Here is a 10,992-nt window from a genome sequence, read left to right as displayed (position 1 = left end):
TGGGCTCAGGGACCCTCAGAAGGCCCAAAATGACCCAGGAACCCTCAGAAGGCCCAAGAATTACCCAACAGCCCTCAGATGGCCCAAGAATGACCCAGGAGCCCTCAGAAGGCCCAAGAATGACCCAGGAGCCCTCAGATGGCCCAAGAGCACCCTGGGTGGGGAGGGATCCAGGGTGATTCCCAGCCCCGAGAAATAAGCCCCATTCTGGGAGGGTGACTGTCCCCAGGCAAGGGGTGACCGTCCCTGGTTGGGAGGCGACTGCCCACTACAGCAATGAACGTTCTCCTGAGCAGCCTGGGGAACCCTTTCCTCCCTCCGTGCCGGAGGCTGGTGGGGCTGAGTCTCTGTCCGCCGCTCCCTGGGTGCTAAATCCTGGAACATCTTCAAAGAGTTTCAGTCCCTTCTCTTCTGCACATACCATTGTTCTCAGGGTGGCAGGGCACCCCCTTCCTCCACCCAGGGCAGGGGGAGCATGGGGTCACCTCTCACGCCAGACCTCCCTGGCTTGTGGTGGTCTGTGGCTGGACAGGGCGAGGGGATGCAGAGCCCTGTGTAGGGGTCGCTCACTCCCCCGAGACATAGCTCGCATGCCTTATGTAAGTCGTGAGCTCACGCAGAGGGCCTGCCAGAAATGACGGCAGGGGCGGGAGGGGCCTGCTCGGGAAGCCAAGTGTGGCTCAGGCTTACGAGGAGCCGGCCGGGCCTTGCCTTGAGGAGAGAGGGGCCCCAGCCTTTGCAACCTGGGGCTCCTACGCTGTGGCAGGGGATGGGCAGGGCCTGGGACGGAGCGAAGGCCGGGGTGGTGCAGTGTATGGCTAGGCCTGGGGTGGCTGTGCTGGTCACTTGGCCTGTGGGTAAGTGGCCAAGCAGGATGTGGGCCCAGGCTCACCCCACTCCCCCACCAGCAGGCGCCAGCAGGCCCGTGATGTCAGAGGAAGGGGCCTAAGTCGCCCAAGACCCCGGGGGGAGCTCTGGGGGCCTTGGAGGGGTGGGTGGGTGGAGGCAGTGCTGTCTCCCCCAGTGCCAGCTGCCCTTCCACCCCCAAACACAGACCAGGGCGGATGCTGCACTGAGGATGGCCCTGAGGCAGGGCTGGACCCAGTGCCCGTGGCTGTCCCTGCCCTTCCTCCCTTCCCTTTTGGAGTCCCGGCCCCACCCCGTGCTTCCCCTCTGCCTGCTGCACAGGCCCCCACACTGTGGCTGGCCCAGCCCAGTTTCACTCCTGGAACGGGACCCCGGGCCCCAAGAGGGGCAAGGGCCTCTGGGCAGCACTTGAGGCCTGGGTGACAGCACGGGTCCTCAGGGCAGTGCCCCCAGCCAAGAGCGAGCCATCCCTCCAAACACAGTACCAAGGGGCACCTGGCCTGGGGACCCGTGTCCTGCCAGAGGCAGGGCCTGGCATAGCTGCACCTCACCGGGCCCAGGCCAGCCATTGGCCAGCCTGTTGCTGGGAAGGCAGCCAGCCCCTGATAGGGAAGGGGTAACTGGGAGTCCAACTAGGAGGAAGGGGATGCTGGGACGGGGAGGCCAGCCCTCCCTCCTGACGGGGGCAGAACACTGGCGGGGTCCCTGGCAGGGTCTCGGACTGTGCCTTCGAGCCCTTAAGCAGGAGACTGGGATGGGTGGGGGCTCTCTGAGGGGGCCAAGGGCGGTGCTGGGAGCCCAGTGTGGGGCAGACCCTGCTCTCAGGAAGGCTGGCCGAGGGGCCGTGGCCCTAGACAGCGGGTGGGGCTGTGTCCTGCTGCTGAGGGGGAAGGGGGCAAGGGGCGTCCATGCAGAGGCAGAGAGCAGGAGATAAGGGGCTGGGCTCCTGGGACAGCTTGGCCTGAGCCTGGAGGCTGCAGCCCCTCTGAGTAGCAGGAAGGTGGCCGCGGGCAGGTGCCGTGGGTGACTGAAGGGTAGGACCTGTGTGAAGGGGTCGCTTGCTGCCCTTGGGACCACTGGGTCCCTGAGGTCTGGCTCTCACACATGCCCTGCCCTCCCCTGACCTCCCACCCCGATCAGCCACATGCTCCGGCAGGTCCCGGGTCGCCCTGAGCCTCAGCGTGCTCTGCTCTGCATATGGTGGCAATGCCCCCTGGCTCAGCACGTCGAGGGAAAACCAGCCCTGGCACCTGGGTCCCACAGTGCCTGTGAAGCATGTCGAGGGAAAACCAGCCCTGGCACCTGGGTCCCACAGTGCCTGTGATGACTCATGAGGTTCTGCCATTGCAACCAGCAGTGCCACGGCTCAGGCCCCTGGAAAGCACTGTGGGGATGGTCCCCACTTTGGGAAATGCTCTGAAAACTTCTTGTGGGCAAGGACAGCACCTTTCTGTCCCCATTGCGTCCCCTGTGCCCACCTCACGGTGCTCAGTGTTGTGTGCCGGGTCAAGGACAGCAGCCAGGGCCTCGGAGGATGCTGGGGATGCCCTGGCCGTGGCTGGGTCCCTGGCTCTCGCTCTGTCCTCACTGTTTGACATGTACCCACTTCAGCGAAGTCAAGAGTGAGCTCTGGCCCTAGGGTCCCGGGCTCAGTGAAGCGCTGAGGGCACGCGGGGAGGTGGCAGTGAATGACTGGGGTGGCGTGGCATGGCTGCAGCCCCAGGTAGCCACGACCAGCACAGCGCACAATCCAGGGCGGCACAGGATGCTCCCAGGACAGGGTCCAGTGGGCGAGGGTGGCAGGGCTGGGTGCCCACACTGACTCTTAAATTCAGCACACGGCCCCCCAGGCTGGGCCTCACTAGTGTTCCCCTGGCTGTCCATAGGCTGTGGACGCGTCCTCAGAGCCAGGCTGCGGGCTGCTGAGGGTGCCCAGACCTCTGTGCCCCTCCCTCCCTCGGGGCCATCGTCCTGCTGCTGCGCCCTCAGCCTCCAAGGTCCCTGTGGTGCTGGGCAGGGGCTGCCAGGGGTCTCCTGCAGGAAAAGGAGCCTGAGAGAGTCAGCCTTGTCTCCCTAGCCTGGGACCTGGGCCAGGCCCTGTCATACTCTGGGTGTGAGCCCAAGGTGGGGTTGGACGGACAACGGGCTCCCGGGATGGCCCAATGCCTGCCCTACCTGGCTTCGTCCCTGTGGGGAGTGGGCAGGAGCTGGGTTCTGGCTCTGAGTGGGGTGGTCGGCCGGCCACCTGCTCTCACCCTCTGGTTCCCAACGGCCACAAGGGCAGGATCATCCATGGCCCCCAGGGGCAGGCGCCCTGCTCAGCGCTTCCCATGCATCACCTCAGGTGACCCCAAGAGGCAGGCCCTGGCTCCGGGACCACCACAGGGAGGCTGAAACACACCTGAGGCCACCTGGGCCCGGTACAGGTCAGGCAGCTGATTTCACAGAAGACCCCATGGCAGGCGAGGGCTCTCCTGGGCAGAAGGGCTCTGAGAGAAACAACAGAAAAGGCAAACAAAACGGAAGGCAGCTTCCTTAGAAAGCCAGAAAATGGGCCAGGTGTAGTGATTCACGCCTGTAATCCCAGGACTTTGGGAGGCCGAGGCGGGTGGATCATGAGGTCACGGGATCGAGACCATCCTGGTGAACACGGTGAAACCCCATCTCTACGAAACATACAAAAAATTAGCCAGGTGTGGTGGTGGGCACCTGTAGTCCTAGCTACTCAGGAGGCTGAGGCAGGAGAATGGCGTGAACCCAGAGGCAGAGGTTGCAGTGAGCTGAGATTGCAGCACTGCAATCCAGCCTGGGTGACAGAGTGAGACTCTGTCTCAAAAAAAAAAAAGAGAAAGCCAGAAACTGCCGTCCAAGTGCAGAGGCTCATGCCTGTAATCCCAGCACTTTGAGAGGCCAAGGCGGGAGGATCACCTGAGGACAGGAGTTCAAGATCAGCCTGGCCAACATGGTGAAACCCTGTCTCTGCTAAAAATACAAAAATTAGCTTTGCATGGTGGCATGCACCTGTAATCCCTTCTACTACGGAGGCTTAGGCATGAGAATTGTTTGAACCCTGGAGGTGGAGGTTGCAGTGAGCTGAAATCACGCCGCTGCACTCCAGCCTGGGTGATGAAGAGAGATTCTGTCTCAAAAAAAAAAAAAAAGAAAGAAGCAAAACTAGGCTGGGTGCAGTGGCTCACGCCTGTAATCCCAGCACTTTGGGAGGCCGAGGTGGGCAGATCACCTGAGGTCGGGAGTTCGAGGCCAGCGTGACCAACATGGGGAAACTCCGTCTCTACTAAAAACACAAAATTAGCCTGGCGTGGTGGTACACGCCTATAATCCCAGCTACTCGGGAGGCTGAGGCAGGAGAATCACTTGAACCCGGGAGGCAGAGGTTGCGGTGAGCTGAGATCACGCTATTGCACTTCAGCCTGGGCAACAAGAGCAAAACTCTGTCTTAAAAAAAGGTGGGGGCCGGGCACGGTGGCTCACACCTGTAATCCCAGCACTTTGGGAGGCCGAGGTGGATGGATCACGAGGTCAGGAGATCAAGACCATCCTGGCTAACACAGTGAAACCCCGTCTCTACTAAAAATACAAAAAAATTAGCCGGGTGTGGTGGCAGGTGCCTGTAGTCCCAGCTACTCGGGAGGCTGAGGCAGGAGAATGGCATGAACCTGGGAGGTGGAGCTTGCAGTGAGCCGAGATCGTGCCACTGCACTCCAGCCTGGGCAACAGAGTGAGACTCTGTCTCAAAAAAAAAAAAAACAAAAAACAAAAAAGAAGGAAAACTAGAAATTGCAGGTCAGCACAAAAGAGAAACTTTAAGACAGCTATAGATTCTTCACTTGGCAAAAATCACTTTCTTGTTTTTTGTTGTATGATCTGAAGACTATAACATTCTAAGCACCGTGTGAGCTACATCTAGGAATTTTCATTGACAGTGTTTTCATTATCATTCAATTTCAAACATGTTGTGGTTTCCATTTTGATTCCTTCTTTAATTGATGATGTGTCCAAAGTATTTTGCAATGTCCCAGATAATGGTGATTTTTGATGGGAATGTGTATTTTTCTTTGTTATTTATTTTTATTTAATTTTTTGAGATGAAGTCTTACTCTGTCGCCCAGGCTGAAGTGCACTGGCACAATCTCAGCTCACTGCAACCTCTGCCTCCTGAATACAAGTGATTCTCCTGCCTCAGCCTCCCGAGTAGCTGGGACTATAGGCACATGCCACCATACCCTGCTAATTTTTGTATTTTTAGTAGATGGGGTTTCACCAGGCTGGTCTCGAACTCCTGCCCTCAGGTGATCCGCCCGCCTCAGCCTACCAAAGTGCCGGGATTACAGGTGTGAGCCACTGCCCCCAGCCTGTTATTTTTCGTTTGAAATTCTTGTGTGTTTCTTTAATAGTTACCAAAGAAATACAGATATATAGAGATATATAGATAAAAGAAAGGAAAAAACCCTCAAAGTTAGTACAGTTTAAATATTGAAGCTGTAGATCTGTAGAAACTATTGTATCTGTAGAACTCACCAAGCCCTAGCCCTCCTTTGCTCCTCCATGATGGCCCTGGCATCAGCCTCTTTCAAAGCTTTCAGCCATATTTTTGTCTTAGCTCTCTCCATACTTCTAAATTGTGTGCTCTCGCTGCTCCTTCTCAGTTTAGCAACTTTATACATGGTGAGATGTTACTGGGGAATGAGGGTTTTGTTCTCATCCAATGCTCTCTGCTGCACCCTACTCTACTCTACGAAACCCCATCTCTACTAAAAAAATCCCTTCTTCTGGCTTCCCAAATGAGCAATTTCATCATTTTTGTTTAAGTTGATGACTCTATTATAATTATGTACTATAACTCTCTGCTGAGGCAAGTAGTGAACTCTGCTTAGGTTTTCTTTTGTTTTTCCTGGAGTTAGTATTGGCCTTGCTTTCTTCTTTCATCTGCTGAGTTTCCTCTGTGCCTATGGCCCATCCCCGCTACGTCTTCCAACAAGCCCTCCACACGGTGTTTGATCTAGTCCATTGCATCCTACATTCCACTGGTTCCTTGTTTTCCTGGAGCCCTGTGTCCTTCTGTCTCAGTCTGGGCTGGTCACTCTCTGGGCTCCATGTCTAGGCTGGTGGGCAAAGATTTCCATGTCCTCTTCACGGACTGGGACAGACCCTTCTTAGCTCTTATTGTTATGATGGAAGCCCAGTTCCAGATCCCATTCGGAAAGGGTCTGTGGCCATGACTCTGTCTCTCACTGGCCTTAACCAGCAGCCCTCATTGGACATGAGACCAGGCCCAAGCCTCGCATTGGCAGTTTGGTTTCCATTCTTGCTTACCACTGTGACTTGAGTGCTATCTTCATTTCTAGTTCTGCACAGCTCCCTTCCTCGTGTTGTTTTACAGGACATTTAAAAAACAAATCTGGCTGGGTGCGGTGATTCACAACTGTAATCCCAGCACTTTGGGAGGCCGAGGCAGGTGGATCACCTGAGGTCTGGAGTTTGAGACCAACCTGGCCAACATGGCGAAACCCCATCTCTACTAAAAAAAATACAAAAATTAGCCGGGCATGTGGGCGGGCGCTTGTAATCTCAGCTGCTCAGGAGGCTGAGGCAGGAGAATCACTTGAACCGGAGAGGCAGAGTTTGCAGAGAGCCAAGATCATGCCACTGCACTCCAGCCTGGGTAACAGAACAAGACTCTAGTCTCAAAAAAAAAAAAAAAAAAAAAAAGACCGGGCACAGTGGTTTACGCCTTTAATCCCAGCACTTTGGGAGGCCAAGACGGGTGGATCACAAGGTCAGGAGATCAAGACCATCCTGGCTAACACGGTGAAACCCCATCTCTACTAAAAATACAAAAAATTAGCTGGGCGTGGTAGCACGTGCCTATAATCCCAGCTACGTGGGAGGCTGAGGCAGGAGAATCGCTTGAACTCAGGAGGTGGAGGTTGTAGTGAGCTGAGATTGCGCCACTGCACTCCAGCCTGGGTGACAGAGTGAGACTCCATCTCAAAAAATAAAAAATAAAAAGCAAATCTATTTTACCCAGCACGTGTTTGTGCTTAGACTAGGAAGGGGACCCTGCGCCATCCTGGCTGGAGTTGTGGCAGATGCTCTGGTGTCCTGCGGCTCCCCGGCCCTGCCCTCACAGTGCCCCGCTGCAGGACTGGCAGAAGCTTCAGGTTGCAGCCTGCCCGACAGCTCAAGCTCAGCAGGGCCGAATGGAGAATGTGTGCCTCCTCCTCCTAACATTGTTAAAAATAAAATTCGTATTTTGACACAATCTCAAGCTTATAGAAAAGTTGCAAGAATAGTACAGGAACTTTTTTTCCCCTGAAGCATTTGAAGGTTTGTTGCCGCATGGTGCTCCGCCACACCCCAAAACAAGGACATTCTCCTACACGCCCCAACACGGCTGTCCAAGGCAGGAAATCACATGGAGTCAGACCCCACTCTGCGCTTTCTGGTTGTCCCAGTAATATCCCTTGCAGTAAAGAGATCAGCCTGAGACCACACATTGCACTGAGTTGCCATCGTGTCTTCTGTCTCTGTCGCTCCAGAACATTCCTGGGCCTTTCCCTGACTGTCCTTTGAAGTTTCCAGGCCAGGCTTTTTGGAGAAGATTCCCTGTGTGGCTTTGTCTGAGATGTCATCACAGAGAGACATGGGTTGTGCATCTTTGGCAGGAAAGGGACAGATGTGAGGATGTGGTCTGCTCACACCACCCTGTTAGGTGGGGCAGGATTCTGATTGATCCAGTACTACTGGAGTCCACTGTGATCACTCGGTTAAGGCGGGGTCTGTGTCTCTGCTGGAACTCACATTCTTTTTCCCTTTGTGACAAATTAGCATTTTGTGGGGGAGATTCCTCCCTCCCTCCCTCCCTCGTTTCTCCCTCTCTTTTTTAGAGACAGGGTCTCGCTCTGTTGTCCTGGCTGAAATGCACTGATGCTATCCTAGCCCACTGCAGCCTCAGACTCCTTGGCTCAAGCAATCCTGCCTCAGCTTCCTGAGTTGCTGGGACCACAGGTGCATGCCATCATGCATGGCTACTTTTTGTTATTGTTGTTGTTTTATTTTTGAGACAAGGTCTTGCTCTGTTGTCCAGGCTGGAGTGCAGTGGCGACATGATGGCTCACTGCAGCCTCGACCTCCTGGGCTCAAGGGATCCTCCTGTCTCAGTCTCTCAAGTAGCTGGGACTGCAGGCCTGCACCACCACACTTAGCTAATTTTTAAAGTTTGTGTAGAAGCAGGGTCTCTACATTGCCCAGGCTGGTCACGAACTCCTGGGCTCAAGCAACCGTTCCACCTTGGCCTCCCCAAAAGTGCTGGGATTATAGATGTGAGCCACCATGCTCAGCTGATGCTTTCAAAATATGCAAATAGCTCTTTTTAAACTTTCAATTCATTAAAATATTTATTTTAATAAATATTAAAATATGTATAGCCTCATGGTTTTCTATTTTATTTGGTAATTATAACTCGTTACTATCATTACAATGTACTAACATCATTATTCGGTCTGATTTGGCAAACAGGGGCTGTGGCTCAGTGCCCTCTCCACGTGACCTGGGGTGCCTTATGTCTTATCCTCACTCTCTCCCTTCCCGGCCCTGGGGTCAGCCTTTTTTTTTTTTTTTTTTTTTTAAATGGAGTTTTCCCTCTTGTTGCCCAGGCCGGAGTGCAATGGCGAGATCTTGGCTCACCGCAACCTCCACCTCCCAGGTTCAAGTGATTCTCCTGCTCAGCCTTGTTGGTCAGGCTGGTCTCGAACTCCCAATGTCAGGTGATTCGCCCACCACAGCCTCCCAAAGTGCTGGGATTACAGGTGTGAGCCACTGTGCCCGGCTGGATCAGCCGTCTCTTTAAAGAACTCCGGTTCCTGGCTGGGGGCGGTGGCTCCCGCCTGTAATCCCAGCACTTTGGAAGGCTGAGGTGGGCGGATCACGAGGTCAGGAGATTGAGACCATCCTGGCTAACACAGTGAAACCTCGTCTCTACTAAAAATACAAAAAATTAGCCGGGTGTGGTGGCAGGCGCCTGTAGTCCCAGCTACTCAGTAGGCTGAGGCAAGAGAATGGTGTGAACCCGGGAGGCGGAGCTTGCAGTGAGCCAAGATCGCGCCACTGCACTCCAGCCTGGGTGACAGAGTGAGACTCTGTCTCAAAAATAAATAAAATAAAATAAAATAAAAATCTTTGTCTCGGGGCCTATTTTTGGGGGAATCCAAAGTAAGACAAAGGTCTTTCTAAAACTTCTACCGGCCAGGTATGGTGGTCTGGCATAGCCTGTAATCCCAGCACTTTGGGAGGCCAAGGCAGGTGGACCACCTGAGGTCAGAAGTTCCAGACCAGCCTGGCCAGCATGGTGAAACCCTGTCTCTACTAAAAACACAAAATATTAGCTGGGCGTGGTGGCAGGTGCCTGTAATCCCAGCTACTCGGGAGGCTGAGACAGGAAAATCGCTTGAACCCGGGAGATGGAGGTTGCAGTGAGCCAAGATCGTACCATTGCACTCCAACCTGGGCAACAAGAGCGAAACTTTATCTCAAACAAAAACAAAAACAAAACAAAATTATGCTAAGCTGATGTTACTTGGGCAATTTTTATTTTCACATTTGAAGGTTTCTTTCCCAGTAACTGAGCATGTTTTTGCCAATGGTCATCTGTGCCTGGCTGCTACCAGGCCGTCCTTCTGCTTCCTGAGGAGGAGATAGTGGATGGCATTAGGGCAGGGCAGGGCAGGGTGGAGCAGAGCTGGTCTGCAATGCATTGCCCCACCAAGGTTTCTGAGTTCCCTCCAAGCTTGGGGGACCTCTTGCTTTTTTGCCAGTGCCTTCCTCTCTCTGGTCCTGGAGTGCTGTCCAACTCATCTCCACACTGCTGGCTCCTTAAGGTGGGGGTCTCAACTCCAAGGCCAGCCTCCCAGGAGGCCTTCCCTGCCTAAAGCCAGCCCCAGCCACTCCGGGCCTTTTGGGGATCTGAAGGATCTAGCTCCTGTACTAGCAGGTTTGTTGATTGACTGTTGTCTCTCACACCAGAATGGAACCACACAGGGCACAACCTGGTCTCCTTACCCCGATCCCAGTGTCCACAGTGGTAGGAGCTCATTGAGTAAGTGGGCAAACTCATGACCAGCTGTCAGCGTGACCAAGCCTGTCAGCGTGGCAGGGGCCAGGGAGCGAGCTGGGAGGTCCCTGCCTTTGCCCGCATGCCGGGGCTCCTCTGGGCGGGCACCACGTCCGTCCCACCCTATTCCGAGCTGTGGCTGTGCCTGTAGCTTTGACCCGCTGCCTGTCAGTATGGTGGCCTGAGTGGGCGACTGGCCTGAGCAGCTGCTGGGCGGGGCTGGAGGGTGGAAGGTCAGCGGGTGGGAGACACCCCCCACCCCCTTCCCTGCCAAGCTCAGGGAGAAAAGAGGACCCTGATGGCTCCCTCTAGGCGTGGCTGCTCTGACCCTTGGTGGGGTGGGGTGGGTGCCTTCCTCTGGAAGCTCTGACATCTTGGGGGAAGGAAGTCTCAAGAGTCCACAGAAGTGGAGGTAGCTTCAGAGACCAGATGGAGGCCCTCACCTGTCCCCACACCTTCACTCTACTGCACGCCTATGGCTGCTTCCCAGGGGTCCACAGTCTGGCGACAGTGTTGGTCCCTGGCCAGGACCCTGCAAAGCCAGAGGCACAGAGGGAAGCAGGGGCTCTGGGTGGGCACTGCCCATGCTAGGGGCCCTGCACAGAGCCCCTGATCTACCAGAGGAGCTGGAGGAATTCTCTGCTTGATTGGAGACACTTCCCAGCAGGCCTGGCTGCAACCACCTTCTTTGAGTTACAATTTGTATGGAATTCAAATCTACATGGAAGGAAGTGATAACGTCAAGTGCAACACTAGCTGTTTTTTTTTTTTTTTTTTTGTCCAAAATGTGGGCCAACGAAACCATCTCCAGGAAAAGAAGTCCCTTTTCTATTCTTTTTTTTTTTTTTTTTGAAACAGAGTCTCGGCCGGGCGCGGTGGCTTAAGCCTGTAATCCCAGCACTTTGGGAGGCCGAGACGGGCGGATCACGAGGTCAGGAGATCGAGACCATCCTGGCTAACACGGTGAAACCTCGTCTCTACTAAAAACTACAAAA

This window comes from Piliocolobus tephrosceles, chromosome 1, assembly GCF_002776525.5.
Source record: "Piliocolobus tephrosceles isolate RC106 chromosome 1, ASM277652v3, whole genome shotgun sequence".
Classification (NCBI taxonomy): domain Eukaryota; kingdom Metazoa; phylum Chordata; class Mammalia; order Primates; family Cercopithecidae; genus Piliocolobus; species Piliocolobus tephrosceles.
This window is presented reverse-complemented; position numbering follows the sequence as displayed.